Here is a 21,742-nt window from a genome sequence, read left to right on the forward strand (position 1 = left end):
GCACCCGACAGTGACCACACAGACCAGTCGGATGTTTGCCTATCCTACTCAGTGACCAATTGAGTCCAGTATGGCCAATCCTCATGCGGGCGAAGGCCCTTTCCTCCCACGCGTTCCTGCCCATAGACCTGCAAGGACCCACACTGCCCTGCACGTGATAGAGATGCCGTCCAGTCGACCGGCTTCTTTTATGGTTCTGTTCTTCCTTTTATGGTTCTGTTCTTCCTTTTATGGTTCTGTTCTTCCTTTTATGGTTCTGTTCTTCCTTGTATGGTTCTTCCTTTTATGGTTCTGTTCTTCCTTTTATGGTTCTGTTCTTCCTTTTATGGTTTTGTTCCGGGGTCTTAGGTCAGCGTGAGTCGTGGAGCATGCGCACAAGCCTTGTGTTACTTTCTTCCTCTGCCCAGTAGACTCCTGACCGTGGTACAGAGGCTGAGCATAATACTCGTTGCAACACGATTTTATTTGGGATCCAGGAAACAGAATGCAGGACGTACGGAGCAGCTGCGTCAGACCCACGCGCGCGCCAAAAACACACAGCAGCACACTTCCGGTTACCCACAATGCCCCCGTCTCTCTCTTAAAGGGGCCAGCCAGGCTAGTAACAGGCTAGTAACTGTCTAGTCTCAGTCCGATTACGCAATCGCACAATCTGGGTGTCTCGATCGGAGATTTTGAATGCCGATTTCAATCGGAGTGAGGTGTTTACAGGCACACGGAGATGTCTGATTGTATTGGATTAAAGCAACAATTCGGTTTTTTCGTTTGCATGTAAACCCACTGAGTGTTCAAAGGGACTTGGCAATGTCCAAGCATACAATGTCCTCAGACCCTTTTTCTCGGCCAGGAAAAACTACAAAACCTCTTTGGGAAAAAGTAGAAACCTGGAGGAGTTCCAGAGTGAAGGAGAGATCTGACTCTCACAGACGGACGTGAGATACAGTGGAGCTGGAGCCACTCAGGAGGAGAACCAGTTCTTCAGGAGGAGAACCAGTTCTTCGAGGCAGATGAAGAACCATTCATATGGAGTAGAGTCCGTTTCTCTGTACCATAGTTTTACTAACTTAAAAAGTGAGCAATACATTTGGAGTGCTTCTTTATCTTATGCATTCTAAACCTCCTAATTATTCACCTCGATGAGTTTATGAGAGACACAGCTGTCACAGGCCAGAGAAGAGGGTTTCCGCTAACTAGCATGCTAACAGCGCATCCTGTTCTAGTCCTTGTTCAGTCTTGTTCTTGTTGAAGTTTACTTTTGGGTCTGGTCATGGTTTAGTCCCAATTCTGATGTGTGAATATATGAGTGTGAAGGCACCCTCAAACGCTCTATGATTGGATGCAGACAGTATGCAGAGGTCTCTTTTGACCCAAATAGATGCTTTTATGGAATTTTATTTTATCCACACAGCCCCCCCTGCAGCCCACACCTGACCCCTCCACACAGCCCCCCCCTGCAGCCCACACCTGACCCCTCCACACAGCTCCCCCTGCAGCCCACACCTGACCCCTCCACACAGCTCCCCCCGCAGCCCACCCCTGACCCCTCCATACAGCCCCCCCCTGCAGCCCACACCTGACCCCTCCACACAGCCCCCCCCTGCAGCCCACCCCTGACCCCTCCACACAGCTCCCCCTGCAGCCCACACCTGACCCCTCCACACATGCCGGAAACACCTCAGCTGGCTCCTCTCGATGTGGAGGAGCAGCAGCTCTACTCTAAGCTCCTCCTGTTTGACTGAGCTCCTCACCCTATTGCTAAAGGAGCGCCCAGCCACCCAGCAGAAGAAATTAATTTCGACCGCTTGTATCCGCAATCTTGTCCTTTTGGTCATTACCCAAAGCTCATGACTATGGTCATGAGCTTTGGGTAAGAACGTAGACCGACCGGTAAATCGAGAGCTTTGCCTTTCGGCTCAGCTCCTTCTTCACCACAACAGTCGATGCAGCGACTGCATCACTGCAGCTGCTGCACCGATCCAACTGTCAACGGCAGTGACACCTGGAGAGAGGTGATCGGGAAGAACGGCTTCCCCGATCTGAACCCAGCGGTGTTCAGTTATTGGACTTCTGTGCCATGGATTGTCCATAACGAACCCCATGTTCAAGCTCAAAGGTGTCCATCAGTGCATGTGGCACCAGGACACAGGCCGGAGGTCAATGATTGTTTTTGTTGTTGTGTCATCTGACCTCCGGTCACATATACCTACAAGAATTATTAATATGAATAATTTAAATGACTTTGCACATCAAAAATTAACACCATTTAATTATAAAATACTTTAAAAGGGGTGTGGCCATATTGATCTCAAGCAGAATAGTCTTTGAACACAAAGATAAAGATGGTAGATTTGTACTGGTCAAAGGAACTATTAACGGAAGTGTGTTAACTTTTATATATGTTCAGCTGACATTGGATGTCTCAAGCTCACAAAGAATACTGGCTAAAAATAATACATTTTGTAAATTAATACACAATATGGGGTTGATCGTAACTGGAGAGAGATTCATCCTAATGTCCACCACTATACTCATTTTTCGCAATCACATAAGGTCTATCCTAGAAGAAGAGTGATCATGCTCCTATTTACATCGGTGTAGATCTGGAACAGAAACAAAAAACACATTTTGGAGATTCAATGCTCGTCTACTCAATGATCCACATTTTGTAAGAAAATAATATGACATGAAGGACAAAGAGACGTATGTAGACAAACGTTTTTCATTTTCAAAGATGCAGCAAAGGCAGTTTTGAGGGGCACAGTAATTGCTGTCTTCTCAGCCAAAACGAAATAAAGGCAGAAAAAATGATTTAAAGAACAAACTAAAGTTGTTGAATGCTGAAAACGAGGATCCCTGGGTGCTACAGGAAATAAAAAAAGCGTTTCACCAAACAAAGATGAAAGTAGTTCAAAATGATTAGCTTGGAAGCTTATAAAACAACAGGCAGAGAGAAATACAAGATAGGCAGGATAATAACATTTCAACCTATAATATCATTTTGAATCCGTCTACAAAAACTTTTCAACAAAATATCAGGAAACAAAGAAGAAATGACCATGCAAGAACTAAAAAGACCAAAAAAAAAGTGAATCCCGGGGAGTGATGGATTCACCTTAGAGTGGCATAAACACACTTATTCCTTTGCTTAAATAAGTTCAGATCCCTCTGAGTTTGAAGGAACCCTTTAATACCTAAAGATAAGATATTCCTTTATTGTCCCACATGGGGAAATTTCATTGGTGCAACGCAGGAAGATACAGAGGAACAGATCACTTATAGGAAGTCTGAGAAACACTTTCAGTAGAAGATCTCCTATAAATAAAAACTCCCATAGACAAATAAATAAATAAATACATAAATACCATTGCATGTGATCACGACAGTAATTGCACATGAATATGTGTCACGACGGCACATGGATTGCACATGAATTGCACATAAAGTGGGGAAAGATCAATTTGACTGTGCCTCATATAGACCAATCTCAATATAATTGTATATACACCTCAGTTATGTCCAAAAGAATGGAACAAATACTCCCAAATTTAATTCCCAATCATCAGACAGGATTTATTAAGAAACGACAAAAACAAGACAACATAAGACGATCTTTATACATGATGGACCATGTACAAAAACAACAAAACAAAGCAGTGATCTTTAGTTTGGACGCTGAGAAAGTGTTTGATTCAGTTAGCTGGCCTTATCTATTCAAATTGCTGAAAATATTTCAAATAGGACATGATTGTCTTTTTACAATGGTCCATCAAGATCAAGACTTAAAATCAATAGTATTGACATCTCCGCTGACTCTGCAGAGGGGTGGGACCGGGTCACCCCTCCTGTTTGCTCTGTATCTGGAACCAGCCCAATATATTAGACAATCCAAAAACAATTCATGGTGTTACAATCAATGGGATGTAGCACAAAATTGCCTGCTACTCAGAGGATGTTCCATTATATTTGACCAAACCAGACATTTCCATCCCCAATGTGATACAATATCTTCCCAAAAATGGTCAGATGTCCGAATACAAACGATCCCGAAACAGCGAAGTCGATACGATACGTGTCTTGAGTCACGATATCTCTTAAAACCGGTGTTAAAAGTTTACTTAAAATGTATGTTTTGATTAAGTAGAATAAAAAAAACGCATTAGAATGTCATGTTCACACTGTCGTCAATATCAGAACTCAACTGTCCCGCGATGAAGTCATATTCTCAGCTCATCAGACTCTGCCTTTTTACAGCAGTCTGTACGTTCCAAAGTGTAACTCTGCTATTTCTAATGACTTTGTTGTTTTTAGTGTATCACGAGACACATCTCTGAATCATAGACATCTGTATCATACACATCTGTATCATACACATCTGTATCATACACATCTGTATCATACACATCTGTATCATACACATCTGTATCATACACATCTGTATCATAGACATCTGTATCATACACATCTGTATCATACACATCTCTGTATCATACACATTGACAAGAAGTCCATCACAATATATCACGATATCGATATATTGAGCACAGCCCTACTGTCACGGGTTCGTTTTAGCTTCCGTGAAAAATGATGGCTCAGTCGAAGAATGTGTGTGGTGATTTTTATTTACACTCAGTCCCAAAACAATAACAACAACAACAACAACAACAACAGGGTCTCACAGTAGACACGCTCCCCTTGGCTCTCTTCCCCCAACAATGAGCTGACCTCCCTTTTAAATCCCCTAGCCCCTCCCCTGGGCAAACCAATTCACAAAAGATAGGGGTGGAACACAAAAATGGCATAAATCAACACAAACCCCCAAAATCATATTGCCCCTTTCACAGGTCCCCATAACCCTCTATACGGCTCAGACTTTAATAGACATTAATAGCCTAAAGAGGGGTCAGGTGTGGGCTGCAGGGGGGGCTGTGTAGAGGGGTCAGGGGTGGGGTGCAGGGGGGGGCTGTGTGGAGGGGTCAGGTGTGGGCTGCAGGGGGGGGCTGTATGGAGGGGTCAGGGGTGGGCTGCAGGGGGAGCCTGTGTGGAGGGGTCAGGGGTGGGCTGCAGGGGGGGGCTGTGTGGAGGGGTCAGGTGTGGGCTGCAGGGGGGGGCTGTGTGGAGGGGTCAGGTGTGGGCTGCAGGGGGGGGCTGTGTGGAGGGGTCAGGTGTGGGCTGCAGGGGGGGGGCTGTGTGGAGGGGTCAGGTGTGGGCTGCAGGGGGGGGGCTGTGTGGAGGGGTCAGGTGTGGGGTGCAGGGGGGGGCTGTGTGGAGGGGTCAGGTGTGGGCTGCAGGGGGGGGGCTGTGTGGAGGGGTCAGGTGTGGGGTGCAGGGGGGGGCTGTGTGGAGGGGTCAGGTGTGGGCTGCAGGGGGAGCTGTGTGGAGGGGTCAGGGGTGGGCTGCAGGGGGGGGCTGTATGGAGGGGTCAGGTGTGGGCTGCAGGGGGGGGCTGTGTGGAGGGGTCAGGGGTGGGCTGCAGGGGGGGGCTGTATGGAGGGGTCAGGGGTGGGCTGCAGGGGGGGCTGTGTGGAGGGGTCAGGTGTGGGCTGCAGGGGGGGGGGCTGTGTAGAGGGGTCAGGGGTGGGGTGCAGGGGGGGGCTGTGTGGATGGGTCAGGGGTGGGCTGCAGGGGGGGGCTGTGTAGAGGGGTCAGGGGTGGGCTGCAGGGGGGGGCTGTGTGGAGGGGTCAGGGGTGGGCTGCAGGGGGGGGCTGTGTGGAGGGGTCAGGGGTGGGCTGCAGGGGGGGGCTGTGTGGAGGGGTCAGGGGTGGGCTGCAGGGGGGGGCTGTGTGGAGGGGTCAGGGGTGGGCTGCAGGGGGGGGCTGTGTGGAGGGGTCAGGTGTGGGCTGCAGGGGGGGCTGTGTGGAGGGGTCAGGTGTGGGCTGCAGGGGGGGGGCTGTGTGGAGGGGTCAGGTGTGGGCTGCAGGGGGGGCTGTGTGGAGGGGTCAGGTGTGGGGTGCAGGGGGGGGCTGTGTGGAGGGGTCAGGTGTGGGCTGCAGGGGGAGCTGTGTGGAGGGGTCAGGGGTGGGCTGCAGGGGGGGGCTGTATGGAGGGGTCAGGTGTGGGCTGCAGGGGGGGGCTGTGTGGAGGGGTCAGGGGTGGGGTGCAGGGGGGGGCTGTGTGGATGGGTCAGGGGTGGGCTGCAGGGGGGGCTGTGTAGAGGGGTCAAGGGTGGGCTGCAGGGGGGGGCTGTGTGGAGGGGTCAGGGGTGGGCTGCAGGGGGGGGGCTGTGTGGAGGGGTCAGGGGTGGGCTGCAGGGGGGGCTGTGTGGAGGGGTCAGGTGTGGGCTGCAGGGGGGGGCTGTATAGAGGGGTCAGGTGTGGGCTGCAGGGGGGGCTGTGTGGAGGGGTCAGGTGTGGGCTGCAGGGGGGGGCTGTGTGGAGGGGTCAGGGGTGGGGTGCAGGGGGGGGCTGTGTGGAGGGGTCAGGTGTGGGCTGCAGGGGGGGGCTGTATGGAGGGGTCAGGGGTGGGCTGCAGGGGGGGCTGTGTAGAGGGGTCAGGGGTGGGGTGCAGGGGGGGGCTGTGTGGAGGGGTCAGGTGTGGGCTGCAGGGGGGGGCTGTATGGAGGGGTCAGGGGTGGGCTGCAGGGGGGGGCTGTGTGGAGGGGTCAGGTGTGGGCTGCAGGGGGGGGGCTGTGTGGAGGGGTCAGGTGTGGGGTGCAGGGGGGGGCTGTGTGGAGGGGTCAGGTGTGGGCTGCAGGGGGGGGGCTGTGTGGAGGGGTCAGGTGTGGGGTGCAGGGGGGGGCTGTGTGGAGGGGTCAGGTGTGGGCTGCAGGGGGAGCTGTGTGGAGGGGTCAGGGGTGGGCTGCAGGGGGGGGCTGTATGGAGGGGTCAGGTGTGGGCTGCAGGGGGGGGCTGTGTGGAGGGGTCAGGGGTGGGCTGCAGGGGGGGGCTGTATGGAGGGGTCAGGGGTGGGCTGCAGGGGGGGCTGTGTGGAGGGGTCAGGTGTGGGGTGCAGGGGGGGGCTGTGTGGAGGGGTCAGGTGTGGGCTGCAGGGGGGGGGCTGTGTAGAGGGGTCAGGGGTGGGGTGCAGGGGGGGGCTGTGTGGATGGGTCAGGGGTGGGCTGCAGGGGGGGGCTGTGTAGAGGGGTCAGGGGTGGGCTGCAGGGGGGGGCTGTGTGGAGGGGTCAGGGGTGGGCTGCAGGGGGGGGCTGTGTGGAGGGGTCAGGGGTGGGCTGCAGGGGGGGCTGTGTGGAGGGGTCAGGTGTGGGCTGCAGGGGGGGGCTGTATAGAGGGGTCAGGTGTGGGCTGCAGGGGGGGGCTGTGTGGAGGGGTCAGGGGTGGGCTGCAGGGGGGGGCTGTGTGGAGGGGTCAGGGGTGGGCTGCAGGGGGGGGCTGTGTGGAGGGGTCAGGTGTGGGCTGCAGGGGGGGCTGTGTGGAGGGGTCAGGTGTGGGCTGCAGGGGGGGGGCTGTGTGGAGGGGTCAGGTGTGGGCTGCAGGGGGGGGCTGTGTGGAGGGGTCAGGTGTGGGCTGCAGGGGGAGCTGTGTGGAGGGGTCAGGGGTGGGCTGCAGGGGGGGGCTGTATGGAGGGGTCAGGTGTGGGCTGCAGGGGGGGGCTGTGTGGAGGGGTCAGGGGTGGGGTGCAGGGGGGGGCTGTGTGGATGGGTCAGGGGTGGGCTGCAGGGGGGGCTGTGTAGAGGGGTCAAGGGTGGGCTGCAGGGGGGGGCTGTGTGGAGGGGTCAGGGGTGGGCTGCAGGGGGGGGGCTGTGTGGAGGGGTCAGGGGTGGGCTGCAGGGGGGGCTGTGTGGAGGGGTCAGGTGTGGGCTGCAGGGGGGGGCTGTGTGGAGGGGTCAGGTGTGGGCTGCAGGGGGGGCTGTGTGGAGGGGTCAGGTGTGGGCTGCAGGGGGGGCTGTGTGGAGGGGTTCCCTGAGGGAGTGAGGGGAGGACACAGTGGGAAGGTGAGGGTTGACAGATGGCTTTCTGTCCCCGCTCGTGACTGTGCTGTCCTCGACAAGCCTCACTGCTTAACCTGCACCGAGGAAGAGAGAGAAGAGAGAGAGCGAAAAGAGAGGAGAAAAGAGAAGACAGAGGGGGTAAAGATGGAGGAAAGAGCTAGAACAGGGAGAGAGAGGAGACATTGGGAGAGGAGAAGAAGAGAGAGAAAGGGTGAGAAGTACCTTCCTTTTTTTGTGTCAATTGTGTTTGAAGTGACAGTTTTGGCAACACTGTATAAACTACAAAGGGTTAGGGTCAATTTGTGTTAATGATTGTTAGGGATTAGTTTATATTTGCCAATAATTTGTTAATAATTATTAAACATGTATAAATGCTGTATAGATATAAACTCTTACCGTTGATTTTGCATGACTTCCTGGGCTGTGGTCTTATGAGTGCAGTTTGGGTGAAAGAGATGCTGATGTTTTGAGAGCTTTTGTAGTTTCAGGGCGTCGTCTCCTTCCGTCAAAAATGTCTTTAGTCAACTACTGACCAAGCTCTCTGTTGTCCCTAAAGACATTTTCTTCAATTATTCATTATTTTGGTTCAGTCAATAATAATGATCAGGGCCAATTCGAGACTACCAAGTATAGGGGTGCTCAGCAGGGCTCAGGGGTGCTCAGCAGGGCTCAGGGGTATAGGGGTGCTCAGCAGGGCTCAGGGGTGCTCAGCAGGGCTCAGGGGTGCTCAGCAGGGCTCAGGGGTGCTCAGCAGGGCTCAGGGGTGCTCAGCAGGGCTCAGGGGTGGACATACAGTGCAGATGGCTCTTCTGGATTTAATAATGATAATAATAATAATAATAATAATAATAATAACTTTTAAGGTGTTTGACTCAAGTCCTGCTTTGTAGCCTGTGAAGATAACAGCAGTCCTCCCCATAGTTTAAATGCGGGCTATTCGTGGGCCAAATCCAGACTACCCGACTACCGGTAGTTAGCAAAATGGTCCGTCCCATTATGGCAAACTGGGCCATGGGCGCGACCATATTGCTTGATAAGCTGCATTTGTCCTTCGTGCACTACTGGATTAACATTAACTCTCAAGAGCCAGTTAAGAGACGATGCTGTTTTATTAAACGATCATCTGATTGAAGACTGTGGATATTTGAATCTTGGTAACGTGGTGATCAGGCTCAGCACATATTTCATTGCAAATGTGCCAACAGCTGCTGCTGAGGATGTGTGCTGATTGGCTGAACATTGGCATTGAAATCCAGCTCAGTTAAAAATTGGGACAATTTACGATGGTCCAACATCAAGATTAAAATATATAATGTATAATTCTTTATGAATCACACATACTTTGTATGATCAACTACTAGAATCTTCTCCAGACATGCTAAGCTTTCTTATGGTCTGATGTTGATCCCTTTACAAGCCCAGTAGTTCTGATACCCGGATGTCCAACCCAGAGAATGACTTGCCATTGGCTTTCAAAGGACGTTGTTCACTGCTTCTTAAAGCCCTGTTTATTTTGGCAATTACTTTCTGTCACATCTGCTACCAAATATTTTTCTTCAGTTGCACTGACAAAACTTGGTCAAATTTGTGACCCAAACGGTTGGAATTTTGAGGCCTGATAATTATATTTTCTGTGCCACTCTCACACTGGATTGCACAGGTGTTTGCTCACATGGTGTGTCGCGTCGTGAGATTTAATCCGGCGTCAACAATTTGCTACATGTCTTCCCTCAAAAAAGTAAAAAAAAGTATAAATAATAAACATTATTTCTGAGAGATATTAATAATCAGGATTAGTTTTACCAGTGACATCTATAATAATGATAGGATTTGCATTGATATTTATAAGCATAAACTTTTACAGTGATATCTATAATAATTACTTATTTTTTAGCTATAATTAGAATCACATTTTTAAAGTGATATCTATAATTATGATTATTTTACTAGTGATATATCTGATGATATTTTCACAGTGATATCTCTAATCATGATTATTTGGAAAATTAATTAATCTTGCTTCCCGCTTTTGGTACTAACAGTACAGTTCAGCACCATGGACCACCCCATAGAAGAGAGCGCAGTAAGAATACAGTTCATCATTATGGACAGCCCACAAGTGCAGCACTCCTACAGTTCAGCACCATGGACAGCATCGTAGTAAAGAGCTGCAACACTACAGTTTATCACCATAGACCCCCACAGAGGAGAAAACGATATCCCGTCAGTTCAGCACCATGGACAGCACCACAGCAGATAGCGGTAACACTACAGTTCAACACCGTGGACAGCGCCTTGTTTTAAACTTTAGTACAAAAACCACTCGAGCATATTATTGGCAAGGCATATTATTCAGATACTTAAATATATAAAACAATGTATAGAATATATAAAATCATAGTAATAGTGAACCCACATGATAGTAATCATCAAAACCCTCATTGTGCAATGCAATAGAGTAAAGACTAAATTACACAGTTATCAAATCAAATATGGTAGTTGTTTTTTTCTCATACTGTGCCGTCATAGTCACCTTATTGTCTAAAAAACTTGAAAGAGTTTAGAACTTTATAAAGTTCTAAACCTTTGAGACCTTTATTTAGGAATATGCATGCATGAGGAGATGTGAGTATTGTGAGGTTCTTGGGGTGAGGACGCAGCCCTGATTCTTCTTTTACCTCGGCCTTCCAGCTGGACTGTGAACTGCTCCGAGAGCTGTCAGATCGTATCAGGCTCCTGCTGATCGGACTGATCCGCACAGTTCAGGGCAAAACACAGAGTATAGATTTACAGACATTATAAATGACTAGTAATGTCAATCAATTATAAAATGATACTCGGGGCGGGGCGACGAGTGCGGGGAGACGAGTGCGGGGCGACAAGTGCGAGTGCGGGGCGACGAGTGCGGGGCGACGAGTGCGGGGCGACGAGTGCGGGGCGACAAGTGCAAGTGCGGGGCGACGAGGGCGGGGCGACGAGTGCGGGGCGACGAGTGCGGAGCGACGAGTGCGGGGCGACAAGTGGGAGTGCGGGGCGACGAGTGCGAGTGCGGGGCGACGAGTGCGGGGCGATGAGTGCGGGACGACGAGTGCGGGGCGACAAGTGGGGGCGACGAGTGCGGGGCGACGAGTGCGGGGCGACGAGTGCGAGTGCGGGGCGACAAGTGCGAGTGCGGGGCGACAAGTGCGAGTGCGGGGCGACAAGTGCGAGTGCGACGAGTGCGGGGCGAAGAGTGCGGGGCGAAGAGTGCGGGGCGACGAGTGCGGGGCGACGAGTGCGGGGCGACGAGTGCGAGTGCGACGAGTGCGGGGCGAAGAGTGCGGGGCGACGAGTGCGGGGCGACGAGTGCGGGGCGACGAGTGCGGGGCGACGAGTGCGAGTGCGGGGCGACAAGTGCGAGTGCGGGGCGACAAGTGCGAGTGCGGGGCGTCGAGTGCGGGGCGTCGAGTGCGGGGCGACGAGTTCCGGGCGCCGAGTGCGAGTGCGGGGCGACGAGTGCGGGGCGACGAGTGCGAGTGTGGGGCGACGAGTGCGGGGAGACGAGTGCGGGGCGACGAGTGCGAGTGCGGGGCGACGAGTGCGGGGCGACGAGTGCGGGGCGACGAGTGCGGGGCGACGAGTGCGGGGCGACGAGTGCGGGGCGACAAGTGCAAGTGCGGGGCGACGAGGGCGGGGCGACGAGTGCGGGGCGATGAGTGCGGAGCGACGAGTGCGGGGCGACAAGTGGGAGTGCGGGGCGACGAGTGCGAGTGCGGGGCGATGAGTGCGGGACGACGAGTGCGGGGCGACAAGTGGAAGTGCGGGGCGACGAGTGCGGGGCGAAGAGTGCGGGGCGACAAGTGCGGGGCGACGAGTGCGGGGCAACGAGTGCGGGGCGACGAGTGCGAGTGCGGGGCGACAAGTGCGAGTGCGGGGCGACAAGTGCGAGTGCGGGGCGACGAGTGCGGGGCGAAGAGTGCGGGGCGACGAGTGCGGGGCGACGAGTGCGGGGCGACGAGTGCGGGGCGACGAGTGCGAGTGCGGGGCGACAAGTGCGAGTGCGGGGCGACAAGTGCGAGTGCGGGGCGACGAGTGCGGGGCGACGAGTGCGGGGCGACAAGTGCGAGTGCGAGCGACGAGTGCGGTGCGACAAGTGCGAGTGCGGGGCGACGAGTGCGGGGCGACGAGTGCGGGGCGACGAGTGCGGGGCGACAAGTGCGAGTGCGGGGCGACGAGTGCGGTGCGACAAGTGCGAGTGCGGGGCGACGAGTGCGGGGCGACGAGTGCGGGGCGCCGAGTGCGGGGCGACGAGTGCGGGGCGACGAGTGCGGGGCGACAAGTGTGAGTGCGGGGCGACGAGTGCGGGGCGACGAGTGCGGGGGGGCGAGTGCGGGGCGACGAGTGCGAGTGCGGGGCGACGAGTGCGAGTGCGGGGCGACGAGTGCGGGGCGACGAGTGCGGGGCGACAAGTGCGAGTGCGGGGCGTCGAGGGCGGGGCGACGAGTGCGGGGCGACAAGTGGTAGTGCGGGGCGACGAGTGCGGGGCGACGAGTGCGGGGCGACGAGTGCGGGGCGACGAGTGCGGGGCGATGAGTGGGAGTGCGGGGCGACGAATGCGGGGCGACAAGTGGGAGTGCGGGGCGACGAGTGCGGGGCGAAGAGTGCGGGGCGACGAGTGCGGGGCGACGAGTGCGGGGCGACGAGTGCGGGGCGACGAGTGCGAGTGCGGGGCGACAAGTGCGAGTGCGGGGCGACAAGTGCGAGTGCGGGGCGACAAGTGCGAGTGCGACGAGTGCGGGGCGAAGAGTGCGGGGCGACAAGTGGGAGTGCGGGGCGACGAGTGCGGAGCGACGAGTGCGGGGCGACAAGTGGGAGTGCGGGGCGACGAGTGCGAGTGCGGGGCGACGAGTGCGGGGCGATGAGTGCGGGGCGTCGAGTGCGGGGCGACAAGTGGGAGTGCGGGGCGACGAGTGCGGGGCGAAGAGTGCGGGGCGACGAGTGCGGGGCGACGAGTGCGGGGCGACGAGTGCGGGGCGACGAGTGCGAGTGCGGGGCGACGAGTGCGGGGCGACGAGTGCGGGGCGACAAGTGCGAGTGCGGGGCGTCGAGGGCGGGGCGACGAGTGCGGGGCGACGAGGGCGGGGCGACGAGTGCGGGGCGACAAGTGGTAGTGCGGGGCGACGAGTGCGGGGCGACGAGTGCGGGGCGACGAGTGCGGGGCGATGAGTGGGAGTGCGGGGCGACGAATGCGGGGCGAAGAGTGTGGGGCGACGAGTGCGGGGCGACGAGTGCGGGGCGACGAGTGCGAGTGCGTGGCGACAAGTGCGAGTGCGGGGCGACAAGTGCGAGTGCGGGGCGCCGAGTGCGGGGCGACGAGTGCGGGGCGACAAGTGCGAGTGCGGGGCGACGAGTGCGGGGCGACGAGTGCGGGGCGACGAGTGCAAGTGCGGGGCGACGAGGGCGGGGCGACGAGTGCGGGGCGACGAGTGCGGAGCGACGAGTGCGGGGCGACAAGTGGGAGTGCGGGGCGACGAGTGCGAGTGCGGGGCGACGAGTGCGGGGCGATGAGTGCGGGGCGTCGAGTGCGGGGCGACAAGTGGGAGTGCGGGGCGACGAGTGCGGGGCGAAGAGTGCGGGGCGACGAGTGCGGGGCGACGAGTGCGGGGCGACGAGTGCGGGGCGACGAGTGCGAGTGCGGGGCGACAAGTGCGAGTGCGGGGCGACAAGTGCGAGTGCGGGGCGACAAGTGCGAGTGCGACGAGTGCGGGGCGAAGAGTGCGGGGCGACAAGTGGGAGTGCGGGGCGACGAGTGCAAGTGCGGGGCGACGAGGGCGGGGCGACGAGTGCGGAGCGACGAGTGCGGGGCGACAAGTGGGAGTGCGGGGCGACGAGTGCGAGTGCGGGGGGACGAGTGCGGGGCGACGAGTGCGGGGCGACGAGTGCAGGGCGACAAGTGGGAGTGCGGGGCGACGAGTGCGGGGCGACGAGTGCGAGTGCGGGGCGACGAGGGCGGGGCGACGAGTGCGGGGCGACAAGTGTGAGTGCGGGGCGACGAGTGCGGGGCGAAGAGTGCGGGGCGGGGCGACAAGTGCGAGTGCGGGGCGACAAGTGCGAGTGCGGGGCGACGAGTGCGGGGCGACAAGTGCGAGTGCGGGGCGACGAGTGCGGTGCGACAAGTGCGAGTGCGGGGCGACGAGTGCGGGGCGACGAGTGCGGGGCGACGAGTGCGGGGCGACGAGGGCGGGGCGACAAGTGTGAGTGCGGGGCGACGAGTGCGGGGCGACGAGTGCGGGGCGACGAGTGCGGGGCGACGAGTGCGGGGCGACGAGTGAAGGTGCGGGGCGACGAGGGCGGGGCGACGAGTGCGGGGCGACGAGTGCGGAGCGACGAGTGCGGAGCGACGAGTGCGGGGCGACAAGTGGGAGTGCGGGGCGACGAGTGCGAGTGCGGGGCGACGAGTGCGGGGCGACGAGTGCGGGGCGACGAGTGCGGGGCGACGAGTGCGGGGCGACAAGTGTGAGTGCGGGGCGACGAGTGCGGGGCGACGAGTGCGGGGCGACGAGTGCGGGGCGACGAGTGCGGGGCGACGAGTGAAGGTGCGGGGCGACGAGGGCGGGGCGACGAGTGCGGGGCGACGAGTGCGGAGCGACGAGTGCGGAGCGACGAGTGCGGGGCGACAAGTGGGAGTGCGGGGCGACGAGTGCGAGTGCGGGGCGACGAGTGCGGGGCGATGAGTGCGGGGCGTCGAGTGCGGGGCGACAAGTGCGAGTGCGGGGCGACAAGTGCGAGTGCGGGGCGACGAGTGCGCGGCGACGAGTGCGGGGCGACGAGTGCGGGGCGACGAGTGCGGGGCGATGAGTGCGGGGCGACAAGTGCGAGTGCGGGGCGACGAGTGCGCGGCGACGAGTGCGGGGCGACGAGTGCGGGGCGACGAGTGCGGGGCGACGAGTGCAGGGCAACGAGTGCGGGGCGACGAGTGCGGGGCGACGAGTGCGGGGCGACGAGTGCGGGGCGACGAGTGCGGGGCGACGAGTGCGGGGCGACGAGTGCGGGGCGACGAGTGCGGGGCGACAAGTGCGGGGCGACGAGTGCGGGGCGACGAGTGCGGGGCGACGAGTGCGGGGCGACGAGTGCAGGGCGACAAGTGGGAGTGCGGGGCGACGAGTGCGGGACGACGAGTGCGAGTGCGGGGCGACAAGTGCGAGTGCGGGGCGACGAGTGCGGGCCGACAAGTGCGAGTGCGGGGCGACGAGTGCGGTGCGACAAGTGCGAGTGCGGGGCGACGAGTGCGGGGCGACGAGTGCGGGGCGACGAGTGCGGGGCGACGAGTGCGGGGCGACGAGTGCGGGGCGACGAGTGCGAGTGCGGGGCGACAAGTGCGAGTGCGGGGCGACGAGTGCGGGGCGACGAGTGCGGGGCGACAAGTGCGAGTGCGGGGCGACGAGTGCAAGTGCGGGGCGACGAGGGCGGGGCGACGAGTGCGGAGCGACGAGTGCGGGGCGACAAGTGGGAGTGCGGGGCGACGAGTGCGAGTGCGGGGGGACGAGTGCGGGGCGACGAGTGCGGGGCGACGAGTGCAGGGCGACAAGTGGGAGTGCGGGGCGACGAGTGCGGGGCGACGAGTGCGAGTGCGGGGCGACGAGGGCGGGGCGACGAGTGCGGGGCGACAAGTGTGAGTGCGGGGCGACGAGTGCGGGGCGAAGAGTGCGGGGCGGGGCGACAAGTGCGAGTGCGGGGCGACAAGTGCGAGTGCGGGGCGACGAGTGCGGGGCGACAAGTGCGAGTGCGGGGCGACGAGTGCGGTGCGACAAGTGCGAGTGCGGGGCGACGAGTGCGGGGCGACGAGTGCGGGGCGACGAGTGCGGGGCGACGAGTGCGGGGCGACAAGTGTGAGTGCGGGGCGACGAGTGCGGGGCGACGAGTGCGGGGCGACGAGTGCGGGGCGACGAGTGAAGGTGCGGGGCGACGAGGGCGGGGCGACGAGTGCGGGGCGACGAGTGCGGAGCGACGAGTGCGGGGCGACAAGTGGGAGTGCGGGGCGACGAGTGCGAGTGCGGGGCGACGAGTGCGGGGCGATGAGTGCGGGGCGTCGAGTGCGGGGCGACAAGTGGGAGTGCGGGGCGACGAGTGCGGGGCGAAGAGTGCGGGGCGGGGCGACAAGTGCGAGTGCGGGGCGACAAGTGCAGGGCAACGAGTGCGGGGCGACGAGTGCGGGGCGACGAGTGCGGGGCGACGAGTGCGGGGCGACGAGTGCGGGGCGACGAGTGCGGGGCGACGAGTGCGGGGCGACAAGTGCGGGGCGACGAGTGCGGGGCGACGAGTGCGGGGCGACGAGTGCGGGGCGACGAGTGCAGGGCGACAAGTGGGAGTGCGGGGCGACGAGTGCGGGACGACGAGTGCGAGTGCGGGGCAACAAGTGCGAGTGCGGGGCGACGAGTGCGGGGCGACGAGTGCGGGGCGACGAGTGCGGGCCGACAAGTGCGAGTGCGGGGCGACGAGTGCGGTGCGACAAGTGCGAGTGCGGGGCGACGAGTGCGGAGCGACGAGTGCGGGGCGACGAGTGCGGGGCGACGAGTGCGGGGCGACGAGTGCGAGTGCGGGGCGACAAGTGCGAGTGCGGGGCGACGAGTGCGGGGCGACGAGTGCGGGGCGACAAGTGCGAGTGCGGGGCGACGAGTGCGGTGCGACAAGTGCGAGTGCGGGGCGACGAGTGCGGGGCGACGAGTGCGGGGCGACAAGTGTGAGTGCGGGGCGACGAGTGCGGGGCGACGAGTTCGGGGCGACGAGTTCGGGGCGACGACGGGGTAGAAATGCTCAAAATGAGTCTGGTGATAATGTAAAGAGTGCACAGGAGACCGAGGAGATCCAACTTTGTCATCATAAAACTGGAGATGGGTCAAACCGAGAAGAAGCTTAGAAGATGAGCCCATAAACAACAGGAGAAACAAAACTAAAGACAACTCCAGCGATGTTTTGCTGAGGGAATAAGTTAATTACAAGGTCAAAAGCTCGAAAGTCAATTTTGTATGATACCAGCCCTGTAAGTGTTACTGAAGCCTGAGCCTATGATTACTAAAGTGAGTAAACAAGAGTCCATCCAGGACACACCCAACTTTTCAGTTTGACACCACATCGTGGGACATGAGCAAACATGGGACAATCCGCCAAAGTAAACATTCATTTCAGTCAGAACCACATATGAAATGTCCAAAACTTCCAGGTCAGGACCAGTGTGGTCACCAGGCTGAGGCTGCACGGGCTCCAGTGCTGTAATGCACCAGTATCCAACAGCAGCAAAGAGGCAGAGAGGAGGGAGAGAGAGGAGGGGGGGAGGAGAGAGGAGGGAGAGAGAGGAGGAGGAAGAGAGAGGAGGGGGGGAGGAGAGAGGAGGGGGGGAGGAGAGAGGAGGGGGGGAGGAGAGAGGAGGGAGAGAGAGGGGGAGGAAGAGAGAGGAGGGGGGGAGGAGAGAGGAGGGAGAGAGAGGGGGAGGAAGAGAGAGGAGGGGGGGAGGAGAGAGGAGGGAGAGAGAGGGGGAGGAAGAGAGAGGAGGGGGGGAGGAGAGAGGAGGGGGGGAGGAGAGAGGAGGGGGGAGGAGGAGGGAGGAGGAGGGAGGAGGAGGGAAAGAGAGGCGAGGTGAGGGGGGGTCCCGCTCTGCAGTGCATGAGCTCTGCTCCTGCAAACACACACCAGCCCTGAGCAAACACAACGCTTAAGACCATACAGGATGTGATCAGGAGAGAGTCGGTTTAACGTCTCACACTGTCACATGTCTCGCGTCGTCACTGAAGAAACAACGGAAAGTGTTTTTACAAATGCAGTTCAGAAAAAAGATGTAGTATTGTCAAGGTATAGTATATTATAGTATATATAGCCGACACATGGGTGTTTGTACAAACCAACAGAGCTCTGGATGGAAGTAAAAAACAAAACAAAAAAAAACATCTAAACATCTGTTACTGTGGAAATCTGTGTTTGATGCTGCGATGAGCAAATCATACATAGAGCCATACGTTAGCCAAAAGAATGTAAAAAGTAAACACAAAAGCCATGGAACGACCTGATATATAACCGGGAAAATCTATAGTGTTAGAATACTTTTGAAAGAACGCCAAGTTTAGTAATTAGCATCTTAAAATGTCCATAACAGGCAAACTGAGAGTTGTGTGATGTCTCTATAGAACCTGTAGATATTGTAATTTATAGAACTATATTATATTATGTATAAGCAGCTCATGACCTGAAAAAGAAAATCTAATTGTTCCAATTGTCCAATTGTGTGTATGTATGTGTGTATATGTATATATATATATATATATATATATATATATATATATATATATATATATATATATATATATATATATATATACACTCACACACGCACACTCACAGACATACAGTACTTTGTGTATTTATTGTATTGCTAGCAGCTCAAGTGTGTAATAGGGAGCAGGCGTGAGTGGAGCCCCTCGTGCATTGGATTCATTCTTACATGGAATTTGTGTCGCTCATAATATTTGTCTCACACAGCCACACCTCACTAAACCCATCACGGTCCAGCACGGTCCAGAACGGTCCAGAACGGTGCTAAACCGGAGGGGCTAATAAACTGGACATAAACACACGTCAGCCTGTGGCCGGGGACGTTTGCCGCTCTCTTTGCGCAAACTCCTGAGGTCTCATGTCCTGGACAGAGCGGCCGCCCCGGGCAGACCTCCATAAACAACCGCTGGAGAGGACATAGCATCCCCCGAGATTTAACAAGCCACTTCTGCCGCTTTGGCGGTGCGCAACTGCCGCGTCTCCATCAGCGCCGCTCGCAACACCTGCCGCGGCTTGGTAAAGCTAGAGTCGGTTGCGTTGCTCCGTTACCTAAACTGAGGCCTCTTCCGCGGCAGCGCGCTCTCTGTCGGGTCCACCTCCGGGGTCCAGCCGGTCCGGCTCTCGCTTTCCTGAGGCTGCTGGGTCCTCCACACGTTCTCCCGCTGCTCCGCTGGCGGTGCGCCTCTCCACACAGCAGCGGCACTTCAGCGGCAAGCGCCCGACGAGCGCGTTGGACGCGGCGGAAGTGCTGTGCTGACGTTTAACAGTAGAGCTTCTGCTATAGCAAGAATAACTTCTATTGTCTCCAAATAATTAGCAGCCCTTTAATTCTAGACCAACAATGATGGTCAAATGTTAACTTGAAATGCATTTTCCATCTCATTAATTGAATGACACTATAAGAACAAAGTACATGGTTTTATTTTGAAAGTACAGGAAGGAAATGGAGCGTGTGCTCATTTCTAAGTGGTCCACGTCCTCCGCTCATCGCCAAGCAGAGATGCAGAGGCGGGGATGCTAAGATGCACAGAGGCAGAGATGAAGAGAGGCAGATAGGCAGAGAGGCAGAGACGCAGAGGCAGAGGCAGAGAGTCAGAGAGGCAGAGGCGGAGATGCTAAGATGAAGAGAGGCAGAGAGGCAGATATGCAGAGAGGCAGAGAGGCAGATGAGCAGAGATGCGGAGAGGCAGAGAGGAAGAGATGCAGAGATACAGAGAGGCAGAGATGCAGAGATGCAGAGAGGCAGAGATGCAGAGATGCAGAGATGCAGAAATGCAGAGATGCAGAGGCAGAGATACAGAGAGGAAGAGAGTCAGAGAGTCAGAATGCAGAAATTCAGAGGCAGAGATACAAAGGCAGAGATGCAGAGGTAGAGATGCAGAAATGCAGAGAAGCAGAGAGGCAGAGATGCAGAGGTGCAGAGAGAAAGAGATGCAGAGAGGCAGAGAGGCAGAGAGGCAGAGATGCAGAGGCAGAGGGGCAGAGATGCAGAGGCAGGGATACAGAGAGGCAGAGATGCAGAGGCAGAGATACAGAGATGCAGAGGCAGAGATGCAGAGAGGCAGAGATGCAGAGAGGTAGAGAGGCTGAAATGCAGAAATGCAGAGAGGCAGAGAGGCAGAGAGGCAGAGAGGCTAAAATGTAGAGAGGCAGAGATGCAGAGATGCAGAGACGCAGAGATGCAGAGATGCAGAGGCAGAGAGACAGAGATGCAGAGGTAGTGAGGCAGAGAAGCAGAGAGGCAGAGATAAAGAAGCAGAGAGAAAGAGAGGCAGAGAGAAAGAGGCAGGGATGCTAAGATGCAGAGGCAGAGAAGCAGAGAGGCAGCGGTAGAGAGGCAGAGATGTAGAGGCAGAGATGCTAAGATGCAGCGAGGCAGAGAGGCAGAGAGGCAGAGATGAAGAGAGGCAGAGAGGCAAAGGCGCAGAGATGCAGAGATGCAGAGAGGCAGAGAGGCAGAGAGGCTATAATGCAGAGAGGGAGAGATGCAGAGAGGCAGCGAGGCAGAGAAGTAGAGAGGCAGAGGCAGAGATGCTAAGATGAAGAAATGCAGAGAGGCAGAGGTAGAGAGGCAGAGAGGAAGCAAGGCAAAAATGCAGAGATGCAAAAATGCAGAGAGGCAGGGAGGCAGAGATGAAGAGAGGCAGAGAGGCTAAAATGCAGAGAGGCAGAGATGCAGAGATGCAGAGATACAGAGATGCAGAGATGCAGAGATGCAGAGATGCAGAGCCAGAGAGGCAAAGATGCAGAGAGGCAGAGATGCAGAGATGCAGAGAGGCAGAGAGGCAGAGAGGCAGAGAGGCAGAGATGCAGAGAGGCAGAGACGCAGAGACGCAGAGAGGCAGGGATGCAGAGGCAGAGATGCAGAGAGGCAGAGAGGCAGAGATGCAAAGAGGCAGAGATGCAGAGGCAGAGATGCAGAGGTAGAGATGCAGAGAGGCAGAGAGGCAGAGATGCAGAGAGGCAGAGATGCAGAGAGGCAGAGATGTAGAGGCAGTGAGGCAGAGATGCAGAGGCAGAGATACAGAGATGCAGAGGCAGAGATGCAGAAGAAGGGAGGTAGAGGTAAAGAGAGGAAGAGAGGCATAGGCAGAGAGGCAGAGAGGCAGAGATACAGAGGCAGCGAGAAAGAGAAGCAGAGATGCGAAGATGCTTAGATGCAGAGGCAGAGAAGCAGAGAGGCAGCGGTAGAGAGGCAGGGATGTAGAGACGCAGAGATGCTAAGAGGCAGAGAGGCAGAGAGGCAGAGATGAAGAGAGGAAGATAAGCAGAGAGGGAGAGATGCAGAGAGGCAGCGAGGCAGAGAAGTAGAGAGGCAGAGGCAGAGATGCTAAGATGAAGAAATGCAGAGAGGCAGAGGTAGAGAGGCAGAGAGGAAGCAAGGCAAAAATGCAGAGATGCAAAAATGCAGAGAGGCAGAGGCAGAGAGACAGAGATGCAGAGGCAGAGATGCTAAGATGCAGAGAGGCAGGGAGGCAGAGATGAAGAGAGGCAGAGAGGCTAAAATGCAGAGAGGCAGAGATGCAGAGATGCAGAGATACAGAGATGCAGAGATGCAGAGATGCAGAGATGCAGAGCCAGAGAGGAAAAGATGCAGAGAGGCAGAGATGCAGAGATGCAGAGAGGCAGAGAGGCAGAGAGGCAGAGGCAGAGATGCAGAGAGGCAGAGACGCAGAGAGGCAGGGATGCAGAGGCAGAGACGCAGAGAGGCAGAGATGCAGAGATGCAGAGCCAGAGAGGCAAAGATGCATGGAAGCAGAGATGCAGAGAGGCAGAGATTCAGAGATGCAGAGAGGCAGAGATGCAGAGAGGCAGAGAGGCAGAGAGGCAGAGATGAAGGGAGGCAGAGAGGCAGAGGCAGCGAGAAAGAGAGGCAGAGATGCTAAGATGCTAAGATGCAGAGGCAGAGAAGCAGAGAGGCAGAGAGGCAGAGGCAGAGATGCAGAGATGCAGAGATGCAGAGATGCAGAGATGCAGAGAGGCAGAGATGCAGGGAAGCAGAGATGCAGAGAGGCAGAGATGCAGAGATGCAGAGGCAGAGAGGCAGAGAGGCA

The 21,742-nt window shown here is 57.2% G+C and overlaps 1 protein-coding gene across 1 annotated transcript in view; it reads right to left on the reverse strand.

The window, feature by feature from the left end:
• capn5b (calpain 5b) overlaps positions 1 to 18,890 on the reverse strand; it is a gene marked incomplete at its 3' end in the record, with an annotated part of 290,932 nt that extends 272,042 nt beyond the window's left edge. The window contains exon 1 of the mRNA XM_072447028.1: positions 18,738 to 18,890. The remainder of the gene's footprint in view (positions 1 to 18,737) is intronic.
• Between the last annotated feature and the right edge of the window lie 2,852 nt (positions 18,891 to 21,742).

This window comes from Eucyclogobius newberryi, unplaced genomic scaffold, assembly GCF_026437365.1.
Source record: "Eucyclogobius newberryi isolate DKJ021-1_F unplaced genomic scaffold, fEucNew1.0.hap1 SCAF_15, whole genome shotgun sequence".
Taxonomy (NCBI): Eukaryota; Metazoa; Chordata; class Actinopteri; order Gobiiformes; family Gobiidae; genus Eucyclogobius; species Eucyclogobius newberryi.